Source organism: Taudactylus pleione, unplaced genomic scaffold (genome assembly GCF_031769625.1).
Source record: "Taudactylus pleione unplaced genomic scaffold, aTauple2 ptg000553l, whole genome shotgun sequence".
NCBI classification, from domain to species: domain Eukaryota; kingdom Metazoa; phylum Chordata; class Amphibia; order Anura; family Myobatrachidae; genus Taudactylus; species Taudactylus pleione.
In genome coordinates this window covers 376444-390224 of record NW_028284955.1, presented here as the reverse complement: position 1 = coordinate 390224, position 13781 = coordinate 376444, and the positions used below count along the sequence as shown (strand labels likewise).

The following is a 13781-nucleotide window of genomic DNA, read 5'->3' as shown; positions in this document are numbered from 1 at the left end:
GGTGCTGTAGTGTTGTCCAGGGGGTGCTCTGTCCATCAGGGGTGCTCCCCCCAAGTGCAAAAAAAATAAAAATTTTCTGTGTTTGTGAATTGTGTGCGCAGTAGCTGCACGTGCATCAACAAAGTAGTGCCAAGCGTGCGCCTGTGTCATAAGTAAAGGGCCGGCTGGCTTGACCGTTAAAGGGTGCTGTAACCCCCAAAGTACACTCCAAACAAAATAAAAAAATATTTTCTGTGTTTGTGAATTGTGTGCGCAGTAGCCGCACGTGCATCAACAAAGTAGTGCCAAGCGTGCGCCTGTGTCATAAGTAAAGGGCCGGCTGGCTTGACCGTTAAAGGGTTCTGTAACCCCCAAAGTACACTCCAAACAAAATAAAAAAATATTTTCTGTGTTTGTGAATTGTGTGCGCAGTAGCTGCACGTGCATCAACAAAGTAGTGCCAAGCGTGCGCCTGTGTCATAAGTAAAGGGCCGGCTGGCTTGACCGTTAAAGGGTGCTGTAACCCCCAAAGTACACTCCAAGCAAAATAAAAAAATATTTTCTGTGTTTGTGAATTGTGTGCGCAGTAGCCGCACGTGCATCAACAAAGTAGTGCCAAGCGTGCGCCTGTGTCATAAGTAAAGGGCCGGCTGGCTTGACCGTTAAAGGGTTCTGTAACCCCCAAAGTACACTCCAAACAAAATAAAAAAATATTTTCTGTGTTTGTGAATTTTGTGCGCAGTAGCTGCACGTGCATCAACAAAGTAGTGCCAAGCGTGCGCCTGTGTCATAAGTAAAGGGCCGGCTGGCTTGACCGTTAAAGGGTGCTGTAACCCCCAAAGTACACTCCAAGCAAAATAAAAAAATATTTTCTGTGTTTGTGAATTGTGTGCGCAGTAGCCGCATGTGCATCAACAAAGTAGTGCCAAGCGTGCGCCTGTGTCATAAGTAAAGGGCCGGCTGGCTTGACCGTTAAAGGGTGCTGTAACCCCCAAAGTACACTCCAAACAAAATAAAACATTTTTTTCTGTGTTTGTGAATTGTGTGCACTGTGGTTGCACGTGCATCAACAAAGGAGCAGCGCCAAGCGTGCGCCTGTGTCCCATAAGTAAAGGGCTGGCTGGCTCATTTCTTAAAGGGTGGTGTAACCCTCAAAGTGCGCTCCACAAAAAATAAAAAATTCTTCTTTTTTTTCTGTCTTTGTGAATTGTGTCTGTCTGTTAAAGGATTACATCGGTGACAGCATCCAAGTAGGCATGTCAGTCCTGTACCTGTACTGGCAGGAAAAAGAGGCAATTTGGAGGTCCCTGTACAAACTGGCTCTATTTTACCTGAGTTGCCCCCCCTCCAGTGTGTACTCCGAAAGAGTGTTTAGTGCAGCCGGGAACCTTGTCAGCGAAAGGCGTAGGAGGTTGCTTCCACAAAATGTGGAGAAGAAGATGTTCATAAAATGAATTATCAACTCTTCCAGGGAGACCAGCCTCCAGAACGTACAGAGGGACCTGTGGTTGTGGATTCCAGCGGGGACGAATTAATACTCTGTGAGGATGAGGATGTACACAACACTGAAGAGGGTGAGGAATCGGTGGATGAGGAGGATGAGGACGACATCTTGCCTCCGTAGAGCCAGTTTGTGCAGGGACAGATTAATTGCCAGCTTGTTTTGTGGGGGCCCAAACGAACCAATCATTTCAGCCACAGTCTTGTGGCAGACCCTGGCGCTGAAATGATTGGTTTGTTAAAGTATGCATGTCCTGTTTATACAACATAAGGGTGGGTGGGAGGGCCCAAGGGCAATTCCATCTTGCACCTCTTTTTTTTCTTTGCATTATGTACTGTTTGGGGCCTAGTTTTTCAAACTGCCATCCTGTCTGCCACTGCAGTGTCACTCCTAGATGAACTATGTGTTTGTGCCGCCCACTCGTGTCGCTTAGCATAGTCATCCAGCTACCTCGGTGCAACCTTTTGGACATAAAAACACTATTGTGAGATATGAGGTGTTCAGAATAGACTGGAAATGAGTGGAAATTAAGGTTATTGAGGTTAATAATAGCATAGGCGCAGAAAAACCAACAATGTACTAGTTAAATGATAGCTACACTCTTAATTGGTTGCTACAGGCAACACCTGCACTTTTTAGAAGTTTTAGTAAATCTACCCCCAAGTTTCTGCCTCTGCTTTCTTAGTAAATCCTACATGTCAATGCAGAGAGAGCATTACAATTATTAAAGGGTATTCTGACAATTTAAAGCCGCTTTTAGAATTGCTTTACAATGACTATTTGTGAGATCCAATGACTATGAATGGGTTACCATTATGTACTTGTTAAATGTACTCACTGTGGACTTGTTTTAGAGTTAATGTTAGTTGGTTGCAAGTGCAGCTGCATTGTGTGCCCGGAGATAAATCCAGATCTTGTCCCATATTCAGAGTTGGGCGCATCTATACGACTGCACCTATCCATCCTACCGTGAACGTAGCCGTCATCACTATCAGCGTCAGTCCTATAAATGGTGTAAAAGATCCGTCTGCTATCAGATGGACCTCTGCAAATGCTCAACACTGCTTAGATCACAATTCTGCATATACGCCAACGACACACCCCTCTGTAAACCTCGTCTACATGCGAATGCCCAATTGCTACCCAGTTACACCCATTCAACCTCTAGTAAAACGTGACTGAGATTTGCATGGCCCAGAATCACCTATAGATACATTTCAGCTCCTGTTGCTAAAAATTGTAAGATCTGTCTGTGAAACTGACTCACATTTAATTCTGAATCGGGTCCTGTCTACTTCAACATTGGAGAGGTGTAATACCAGCATATTGTAATGTTTTGCTTAGGGATTTCCCATATCTAATATTCTTTTATAAATTGTCTTATTTTTTGACCCAAACCTAATCCTTAACTTTTTTTTATTTCATTTTAAAGATCAATAATATTGGAAATTATTGGAAACCTTGGTTTTTCCAACATGTTAAGTCTTATTTGAAGAGTAACCAAAGTGGAACAGAGTACATCCCCCTACGGCATTACTATCACAGACACACACGGAGTATCTTCTGGGAGTTGCAGGTAGGTGTCCAGCTCCGCCAGTGCACAAGTGCTCTAGAAAGATAGGATTGTACCAGTGCTGCTAGTAGGACTAGATTTGTAATATCATGTCGATAAACATCGCCTGTTCCAAAACGTTACAGAAGTATTAAGAGCTTTATCGTTTATTAATAAATTATTTATTAACCGTGTGTCAAAAAATTTGTAATAAACTTTTCTTTTTGTTCTCCCTTTGTTTTAGGACATAGGGCCTGATTCAGACCCACTCGCGAGTGGCTGTCCGCTCGCAAGTGGGTCGATGGTGTGCACTGCGCATGCGCACGACGGAGGGAGCTCCATTGTGCGCATGCGCGAGACGCGACGAGCGAAGGACTTTCCTTCGCTCGTAGTGTCTGATCAAAGGGGGCGTGCTGTCGATGTTGATTGACAGCACGCCCCCTTTGTTGGGCGTGCCAGGGGCATGCCTGCCAGACGGAGGCGTTCCCAAGGGGACGCCTACCGTCAGAAGCCGGCCCCACTGACATCACTAGTGATGTCAGTGGGAGTGATTTTGGCTCTGATAGAGCCAAAATCACTCCTGGCCTTGCGGTTGAGAAACTCAACCACAGGCTTCTGGTCGCACTGGCGATGGTCACGATGGTCAAGACCATCGCAACCATCATCCTGCACGCTTGTATAGGCTGTGGGTGGTGACCCACAGCTATGCGAGCGTCCAGGAGGACGCTCCATAATTATGGAGGTGGGCCCTGATTCAGAGCGAGCGCTCTGGTCAGAGCGTCCGGCTCTGAATCAGGGCCATAATTCCTTTTGGTAATCACCCAGTGTTCCGGTACCTGTTTGGTTGGATGGTTCCTCCAAAAATCTCCTTATTAAAGCTCACCCAGGGCGAGACCATCCGAAGGCTGTATGAGCAGCACCACGTGGTTCAGGATATGCTTGTTCCCATGAAATGCCTACAAAAATCCATCACTGCTTTCCACAAGGAGATTAATGTGAGTTCTAAACAATTATTACTGCAATGTACAGAGAATATGGCAAGCTTCAAAAAAAATAAATTTTTGTTATTGATAAATGATTTCCTCTGTGTCCTTTTTTTTTATTGTTTTGCAAAAAAAATTTTTTTAAATGTTCAGACTACTGGATCTGATTTGGATGCTTTTCTTGCCCCAAAACGTTATGTCCCACAATCCTTGAAACAGTCTTCCATGATTATTCCCTACCAGTTAGGAATTGGTAATCAGGGGTGTTCGAGGAGTTTAGGCGCCCAGTGCAAATCGAAAAATGGCGCCCCCTCCAAAAAAAATTGTGGCCTGGTCCTATTGCCCAAGGTCACTTACAGGAGCATGGGCCTGATGCCCACTAATCAGTGCCACAGACCTAAGGCCTGATTACAACCATGGGTCTAGTGCCCGACAACCTGGTGGTCTAGGGAGGGGTTAATGATGGGAAGGCCTCATAGAAGGCTTACCTGTCTGGCGGGAGAGGCTGCAGTGGAGAGCTTCGTTAGCTCTTTTACTTTCCCACTCTCCAGTCCTCTGCTGCATTCTTCTGCTAAATCAGCCACGGCGATTGCATATGCAGCTTGAGAGCCCACTGTGTGCTAAGACACTTGCAGTGTCTGCATCAGGTCAGACCAGCTGTAAATGCTGCGTGAGTGGTCGATGTGCATCAATGGTACCGATGTTTATACAGAAGACCGACAGTGGACGGATGTGAGATAGCAGCAGTGGGAGTCTTTATGTCGGCGGTGCTTTGGCAAGCATTAGCCAAATGCTTGCCAATTAGCGTTCACAGCTGTGATCGCCCGCTGAATCAGGTCCACTGTCCCAGCGCCGGCCACTGATGTGTCCCACTGGGGACACCTCTCACTGGACTGCTGGTGCTGGAATCACACACTCGATCCCAGTGTGTAGCACATCTACACACTCTACATTGCCCTGGCCGGCGGCGCTCCTCTCTTCCGGGCCTGTCATGGCACCCAGGGCACGTGCCCCGCTCACCCTGGCCTCGTTACGCCACTGTTGGTAATGGCTCACCTGTAGACAGATGGTGCCCCTCCTGCTACCACAGGAAGGAATACTTAATATTTTGTGAGAAAGTGAGGCTAGTAAGGAATGGACATTGGAGGTCAGCTGAAACCTGGGTTTTGACAACCCTCATGCACTGAAAACCTGAAATATATCGGATCCCAGAGTCTGAACCCTTTCCAGAAAGAAAAAAAAATTGTGTGCGACACCCCTAATGTGGACAGTGGTGGAACTTGCACCCCACCACCCAGAGATGGAATTACCTCCACCTTTTAAACACACGTCCAATTTTCGCTGGGAGTTCTGCTTGCCCTGTCTACTAGGCCCCAATAGAGCCACACTCTGTAGCCTGTTAGCTGTTGGAGAAGACTCTCTGCTAAATCATTCCCTTATCTATAGTAGGAAGGCAGGTTGCCCTGGGTTGCTATCCAGGACTGCAGGAGGATACAGGCAGGACAAAGTCCTGATTAATCTGCAGGTAGTTTACTCTGACATTTGTCACAGCCATTATCTGCATCAAGCAAGGATTAAGGCTCAAGACAATCCTGTAGATCACTAAAATGATTTAGGCTTTCTAGTTGTCAGAGTAAAAGGACAAAACCCTTCCCTGAGTAGGTAAGAAACAAACAGGAGACCATCCTCATTGGGTAGTTACCATTGGTCCGGTCCATATGCAGGCTGATGTGGCAGGACAATTGGGAGGAAGAAGCACTGGGAGACTGGTTATAGATAGTAGGCACATGCATCTGTAAAGTGCAAGGTCCCCGACCAGTCCGAAACTGCTTCTATAACTCCTACTATTGAACACGTCATGTGTGCAAGACTCAAATGCTGCTGTGTTTATTTGTAGCCTGATTTGTTGCTAACTCTTTTAAATGTGATATACTTAGATATTAGTGAGAGCTTATCATGTTGATGGATCTTTGGTGCAATATTTCTACATACAGTATATCCTGTTTGTATTTCATTTCAGTTGTAGTCAGTGTTAGTGGTATATTTACTGAAGATCATATTTAATCGATTGAAAATCATTCAAAATCCATCAACATTTTTATTGTGTTTTTAAGTATTAGTAAATGTGTGATTTAGCCCCACACACAACATCGATGGTAATCTATTTTGAGTGATTTTCGAAATCAATTAAAATCAACTTTTAGCAAATATACCCCTAATGCTGGGTACACACTAGACGATTTCTCGGAGGATATGGCGAATTGGACGGACATATCATCTGGATCGTGTAGCGTGTATGCACTATGCGCACCCCTGCACAGCGACATGGGGGTCATTCCGTTGACCGTGCATGTATGGCAGATGGAGCGAGCCATCTGCCGAAGCCAAGAGGGTGAACAATGTATCGGTCGGTGGGACACCGGATAGTGCAGTGTGTACGAACTGCCCGGTATATCGTTCCAATCGTACCATCAGGTGTCGCATTGGCGGGTCGGGTAATGTGTACCTGGCTTTAGTGTCAAGAATTCTAGACTAAGGGCCTGATTCCCTACGGATCGCTATTGCGATTACACACACATGTCTGCTGTGAAAATATGCTAATGAATGCAATCGCAAAGCCGTCGTACAGCCAGCATAGAGATGCCCACTACCACTATCTCACATCTGTAATACCTTGCAGTCCTGTGTCTACATTGGGAACATCGAGTAACATCGGCCCCTCACGCACAATTACAGCAGGTCTGACCTTACTCGGAAATTGCTATCCGCATTGCACGCAGTGAGTACTCAAGTTGCGTATGCTTTCGCAGTGGCTAATTTATGCACGCCCATGCAACGGCGTTCAAAAGGACTGGCACGCCTGCGTTTCTCCGACCACTCCCACGTCACCACCCCCAAACACTGACCTCCATCACTCACTCTGCGATGGCTTTCTTTCTGCGTGGGTGATCACTGTGCGATCACAATGCTATCACGCACACGGCGTTTCATACGCAAGTGCAGTACGCCCCATCGACCAATCTGCGCACGTGGTTGCATTTGCGATTCGTGATCAATCAGGCCCTATGAGTTGAGCTTGATGCAGCTATGTCCAGGAGCAATTTTGTTTTTACACTGGAATTTAAATTTGAGCTAGCACGTGCTCTTCCCAACTAGGGGATAAAGGGCCTGGTTCAGAGCTGAACGCTCTGAATCAGGGCCCTCCTACCTGTTTTAGGAGCATCCTCATGGACGCTCGCATAGCTGTGGGTTACCACCCACAGCTTATGCGAGCGTCCATGATGATGGTCGCGATGGTCAAGACCATCGCGACCATCGGGCTTGCGACAGAGACCCTGCAGTAGGGTCTCGCTGCCGCAAGCCCTGGAGTGATTTTGGCTCTATCAGAGCCAAAATCGCTTCCACTGACATCACTAGTGATGTCAGTGGGGCCGGCTTCAGACGGTAGGCGTTCCCATGGGAACGCCTCCGTCTGGCAGCCACGCCCCCGGCACGCCCACCAAAGGGGGCGTGCTGTCAATCAACATCGACAGCACGCCCCCTTTGGTGCGAGACCCGGAGCGATGGAGAGCCCGTCGCTCTCCGGGTCTCGCGCATGCGCACGACGGAGCTCCCTCCATCGTGCGCATGCGCAGTGGGGCAACATCGACTCGTTTGCGAGCGTCCTTTGCTCGCGAACGGGTCTGAATGACCCCCAAAGTTACTTATGGTCGTTTTTAATCTATTAAAAAAATCGATCAATATCGATGTTGTGTTTCAGAGACTAAATCACATATTTACTAACAGACAATTTTTTATATACATTTTTCAGTGTTAGTAGATGTGTGATTTAGCCCCTAAAATCAATCTTGATTGATTTAGAATTAAAATCGACCTTTAGTACATTTTACCCCTAAATCTCTCTGCAGATTAAGGGCCTGATTCAGAGCCGCTCGTAAGCGGCCGGTCGTTCGCTCCGAGCGATGTTTGCCCAACTGCGCATGCGTACGGATCGTTATACGCATGCGCGAACCAGTCAGTGCGGCTGAAAATCGTTTGTTCGCTAAATAGCGAATGCCTGCTAATGAGTGACAGGAGGAGGCGTTTGTGGGTGGTAACAGGGGAAGGTGCTTGAAAACGGGGAGTGGAGATCCGAACGCAGGCGTGCTTAAAGGTCAAAACGGGTGTTTTAAGGGTGTGCATAATTAATACTGGAGCGTCATTGACCACGTCACTGGGTTATTTTATAGCCAGAACTGCTCGCAAATTTGTGGTAGCAAACACCAGCCACAAGAATAGCAAGCAGTTCATACGCTGGTCGATGTACTCGATTAATCTAATAAATAGCAGACATGACGTATGATGCGAGCGGCCAGGGGGCGTCTCTTTCAAAATTACAACCGCAAGTTTTGTTCGCTCGTTCAGACATAGAGGCGTGAACAGACCGCAAAGAGCGAACGGTTCATTTGAATAGCCACCCCTTTTTGTTGAACGAACGACCGCAAATAGCGACCGGCTCTGAATCAGGCCCTAAATCTGCCCTGTCTGCAGTGCAATGTGGTTTTCCAAGGCTCAAATTCCTTTTTTTGCTTTGTTCCTAACCCTGTATCAGCCCCTTTGTTGGGTTTTAAATCATGTAAATCTAGGGTAATAAACCGTGGTTCTTGGGCTTTTGTCAGGACTCCTGAGTCCCAGGTTGCAGCACATTTATCTTTCTGCTCTGTAACTGTATATTACATTTTGAGGCATATGTTCTTTTCTTTATTACAGGTTTACCCACTTTGGCTTTGTCCATTCATATTACCAAGTCAGCCAGGCATGGTACATCCCAAGGGCAATGAGGCTGAGCCTATGTAGATATTGGAGCATATGGGGAACCCAAGACAAAGCACTTTGATGCCAAGGCTTCAATGCGCCAGTTAGAAATGTTTGTCAGAGATGCTCATGGGTAAGTTACTGATATAAATTCCAGTTGTAGCCTCATTGGGCAGTTACTTTACCTGTATTATTTGCCTGGACTTATTTGGTCAGTATCACAAAAAACTATATTATTCCAGTACAAATGTGCAATACTACACTATTTTACCCTTAATCACTGATCTGCCTATTGAGGAAATGGATAGAATTTTGGGGCCTATTCATCATCGATAAATGGCCCGGTAATCATGTGGAAACGCTAGTTTCCGCATATTTTAGTTACCGGGCCATTCATCATTAGGGGTCCCAAATGGGCCACCTGATATTCAGCAAACTCCGAAAACTTTTTGGAGCTTGCTTGCAAGAACAAGCGCCATGTTCAGATGGCGCTAGTTTTCTGATCCCCCGCTCCTTCATATGGGTTCCTATGGGAAGGAGTTCCGGGGATGCGAAGAGGGATCCAAGCGGATCCCTCTGCCGCCTTCTCGCTACCTTTGCACATGCGTAGCCGCGCCAACGTGGAGGAGGTAAGTAATGCAGCTACTTCTCTAGTTGCGATACTAACCGAGGGGACAGTTGCCTTTCAGAGCAGTTGTCCCCGCACCGAAGAAATGATGAATTAAGTTTTCCCCGCTGCGAGTTGGATACTTAAGTATCCCTTGCAGCGAGATCAATACTTAATCATCAGGGGCCATGCGGCCTCCGATGATGAATAGGCCCCTAATTGCTGTAGCATCTGTTGTACAGCTGCCGGAAGCATAGAGTGTGATTTGTTTATTATAACCCTCCTGTGGTTGCTTTAACTGGTGCTTTAAGTGATGTTGCAACATTAATTTACTTGGGGTCTGATTCATGAGATGTACGGAAACCCGTTTACATACATCTCTGATGTTTTTAGATCTGCGCAGAGACCGCACTACGCATGCGCAGATCTGGGGCTGTGATGTTGCTTGCAGTGCCCCACATGCTGCAGCATGATTGACTTGCTGCTGGCATTTGGGGGTGGCAACAGGTAACGTCCTCGGATGCATCAGCGAATCAGAGAAGCCTACAGGTGACGTCTATTTACAGAAGACGCCTCCTGTGGCATTAGTCTATTATCACACAGCTGCTGAGTACAAAGACGCGGCAACTGTATGATTTCCATCCGTTTCTGACACAGGCCATTGGTGCGCATATACAAGCAGACCAAATGCATATTTACATCCTGTAGTTGTTTATTTGCCTCCAAATGATAATTATTTCTTTCTCTGTTCAGCTTCCAAATGCTGTATGCAGACTGTTACATGAGCCGTGATGAATTCTGGGAGATGTTTGACTCTTCTTTGTATCAGAAGCTGCGAGAGAAACTGAACTGCAAAAACGCTTTTCCAGAGGTGTATAATAAAATCTGTAAAGCCGCACGTCATTGATGGCAAAAGACATAAGCTACAGAAATGGACTGTATACAAAAACCCATACTACAAGCCTTTTCCCAGCCGCTTGTAGGGGCTCTGAGCCTAATATTGTGCCATCACTGACGCAAAGACTCTTTAGAAGCTGCACCTTGTACAACCTTGTGCAATTACACCTTGGCAGTCCCAGAGTAACCTATTGTTGTCCAACGCCACAGATTTTTAGGACCCATGTAATTCAGACATAATAATTGTGATAAGAGGTCCAAAACGGAACACAAGTTTGGGAAATGAAGACCGAATTTCTATCCGGGGCTGAATGTGAGTTTTTTTTTTTCAGAAATGTGAAACCAAATAATGGTAATGTTTGTGTATTGGGAAGTGCCAACAAGCATAATGGTTTAATCAAGTGCTTTGTTTGTTTCTCTATATTTTATTATGTCATAATAAATATTGGGTTGTGTGTAGCCACCTATGACTATTTATGAAATGCATATGAGCAATGCTCGTACACCAATATACTTACAGCATCTGCCTGTACAAATCATTCCGTGGGCCCGATTCAGAGCAAAGCATTGGGCACAATTGCGCATGCGTCCGAGAAGCACTACACGTGTGTCCTGATGGTTACCAGTAGGGATCGCAGATCAATATTGCATAAAGATCCATGCAATTGCAGTGGGGCTCTTGGGCGATGACTGTGGGGTGGGGGCTCACGGCAGCGGTCATGCCCGTGACACTGGCAGCCATGGACCCACTGCAGGTCCAATGGTGCGGCCATGGATTCGCGTTGCAGCCGGTGAGCTTCTCTATAAAACACACATCCGCCGCAGCATTACCCTACAGCCGCTACCTTCCTGCCTCCACCTCGGAGTAAGGCCCGTTACCTCTGTTTGTTATGTTTAGTAACTTCCATAATTATAGAATCTCTCATTGTGCAGTGAGAGAAACATTTCATTGGGTGATCTTCTCGCATCTACATCTATATCTGCCTGTTATCTGCGTACAGCTCAGTCTTTCCATATGACTTTCCATGCAGTTGCTCATCATCTTAAAGTGAGATTAAACTGCTAATTATCTTTGCTTTGCTCTAGAGCTGTGGTGTTTAACTTCTGGGAAGTAATTTGGGGGGAATTCAGGGCCTGATTCAGACCCGGTCGCTCTGAAAGCGCTCGCTCTGAATCAGGGCCGGGTTTTTTTTTTTTTTTAGAACGGCCTCCTGGCCGCTCGCATAGCTGTGGGTGACCACCCACAGCTACAGCGAGCGGCCATGATGAGGGTCGTGATGGTCAAGACCATCGCGACCATCGGGCTTGCGATGAGACCCTTGTGGTAGGGTCTCGTGGCCGCAAGCCCCAGAGAGATTTCGGCTCTAACAGAGACGGAATCTCTCCACTGACATCACAAGTGATGTCAGTGGGGCTGCCCCCAAACGACAGGCGTTCTCATGGGAACGCCTCCGTTTGGGTAGCCAGCCCCCCGGCCCGCCCACCAAAGGGGGCGAGCTGTCACTCAACATTGACAGCTCGCCCCCTTTGTTGCAAGACCCTTAGCGACGGAGCGCCTGTCACTAGCCGGGTCTCGCGCATGCGCACGACGGAGCTGGCTCCGTTGTGCGCATGCGCTGTGGGCCACCATCGACCCCGTTGCGAGCGCTCAGCGCTTGCGACCAGGTCTGAATCAGGCCCTCAGTTCTATGCGATGTGATATCAGGCAGTTACAGGAGTGCCCACATCACAAGTATCCTCTCCTCTATCTGGTGGAAGAAGAGATTTACGATGCAGGCGGATGCTATATGCCGTTTTGCGACGGCAAAGCGCATGGATGGTGGATAATTTTATTTATTAAATTAAATAACCTCTCTCTTATTGACAGTACCAAGCCTGGCATTCCTGCAGGTCTCGCTGTATTCCATCTCGTCTCTGATGATTACCGGTCATTACTCCATGTATTGGCTCCCCGGAGATCTATGAATGAATGCTGACTCAGAGCTGTGCGCTATTGCTGCCACAGATGAGATTTTCACAGTTGAGGATTTGTGAGAATATGCTAATGGCACAGCGGCCGGGACTTGTACTGAGATGCCCACCTGAGCCATCACACCTGCCGCAATTGCGTGCACATTCGCTGCATCGGACACAGATAATGCAAACATCGACTCCCTGAGTGAGTCTTTGGCCAATCAGAATGTCCACCAGAGCCATGTTATCTGCGTACTGGATCACAGACACAGCTGGAGAACCGCCCGGAACATACCTCCATTTTAGTTGACACTCCCAGTTACCTCCCACAAAATGTTCGCTTCCTGTCCATCACTTGCAAATCACTGCACCGTAATCGCAATTCAATCGCCACGTGTGCTCATTGTGGCTGTGACGCATGCGTAGATCATCGATAATCGCTCAATTGCGTGAACATCAGATTAGCGTACAACTTTGAACCCTACACTTGCTAATGACTGACCTTTGGTTTGTGTACTGATTCCCAGTGCTGTGCTGCCAGCTCCTGACCCCCGGCCTATCCCTAACAACATGTCTCATGATTCTATTGTCACCTCGGCCCAAACTTCTCAGTTGCTGCATGGAGGAGCCAGGGGGCCACAGAATGTGCATAGCTCACAACAAAGCAAATTATGTCCTTAGGGTGGCCCTGTTCCATACTGGGGTATTCACTAGACCCATCCCCCATGTGAGCCAGCACAAACTACTAGTAGAAAGTGGGTATATTGCTGGTGCTGTGACAGCAGGTGTTTACTTGGTTCCATCAAAGACCACATTAAACTGTAAGTCCTTTTAACAGAATATTACAACTTTCGCACATTTATGGTGCATACACACTAGACGATATGCTCCCTGAGCGATATCGTCTAGTGTGTCCCCGGCAGGCTGTGCTCAATGTCGTTCATGACATTGAGCACAGCCGCTGAACGATATCATTAGCGATATCGTTCAGCGCCGGGCTCTCTCACCCATTCCCTGACATGCAGCAACCTGACGAGGTCGTCAGGTTGGCCTGCATGTCAGCCCGATGAACGAGGATGACGAACGACCCGCGGGAACGCGCGTCGTCGTCATCGTTCATCTTTTTTGTGTTAAACATGGACGATAAAGTGGACGACTGAACGATAACGATATCGTTCAGTCGTCCACTTTAATCGCCCAGTGTGTACGCACCATTAGTTATTAAAGATTCCACATATATCTCTCTTCTGTGCTCCTGTAACACTTTCATGGGTGCTCTGATGTCCTACAATATGACTTGCAGGATCACGCCACCTATATTAGAGCTTTAAATACTAGGGAAAAAAATACAAAAGAATTGAACAGAGGTACAGGAAAGTGAGAAAGATGTAATTATAAGGCAACCTTGTGAGAAGTAGCGTAAGCCTCCACAACTCTGTGTGTGAGATGTGATGTGTGTAGTGTATGCTATAGTAGATGACTTGGGGGGTGATGTATCAAACATTCTAAAGAGTG

The 13781-nt window shown here is 47.0% G+C and overlaps 1 long non-coding RNA gene across 1 annotated transcript; it reads left to right on the top strand.

The window, feature by feature from the left end:
• The first annotated feature begins 2988 nt into the window (after nucleotides 1–2988).
• Nucleotides 2989–10474, top strand: LOC148482060 (uncharacterized). The gene is made up of 3 exons (XR_015871800.1): nucleotides 2989–3056; nucleotides 8765–8942; nucleotides 10170–10474. It is a non-coding gene; the product is annotated as an uncharacterized LOC148482060 (long non-coding RNA).
• The last annotated feature ends 3307 nt before the right edge of the window (nucleotides 10475–13781 follow it).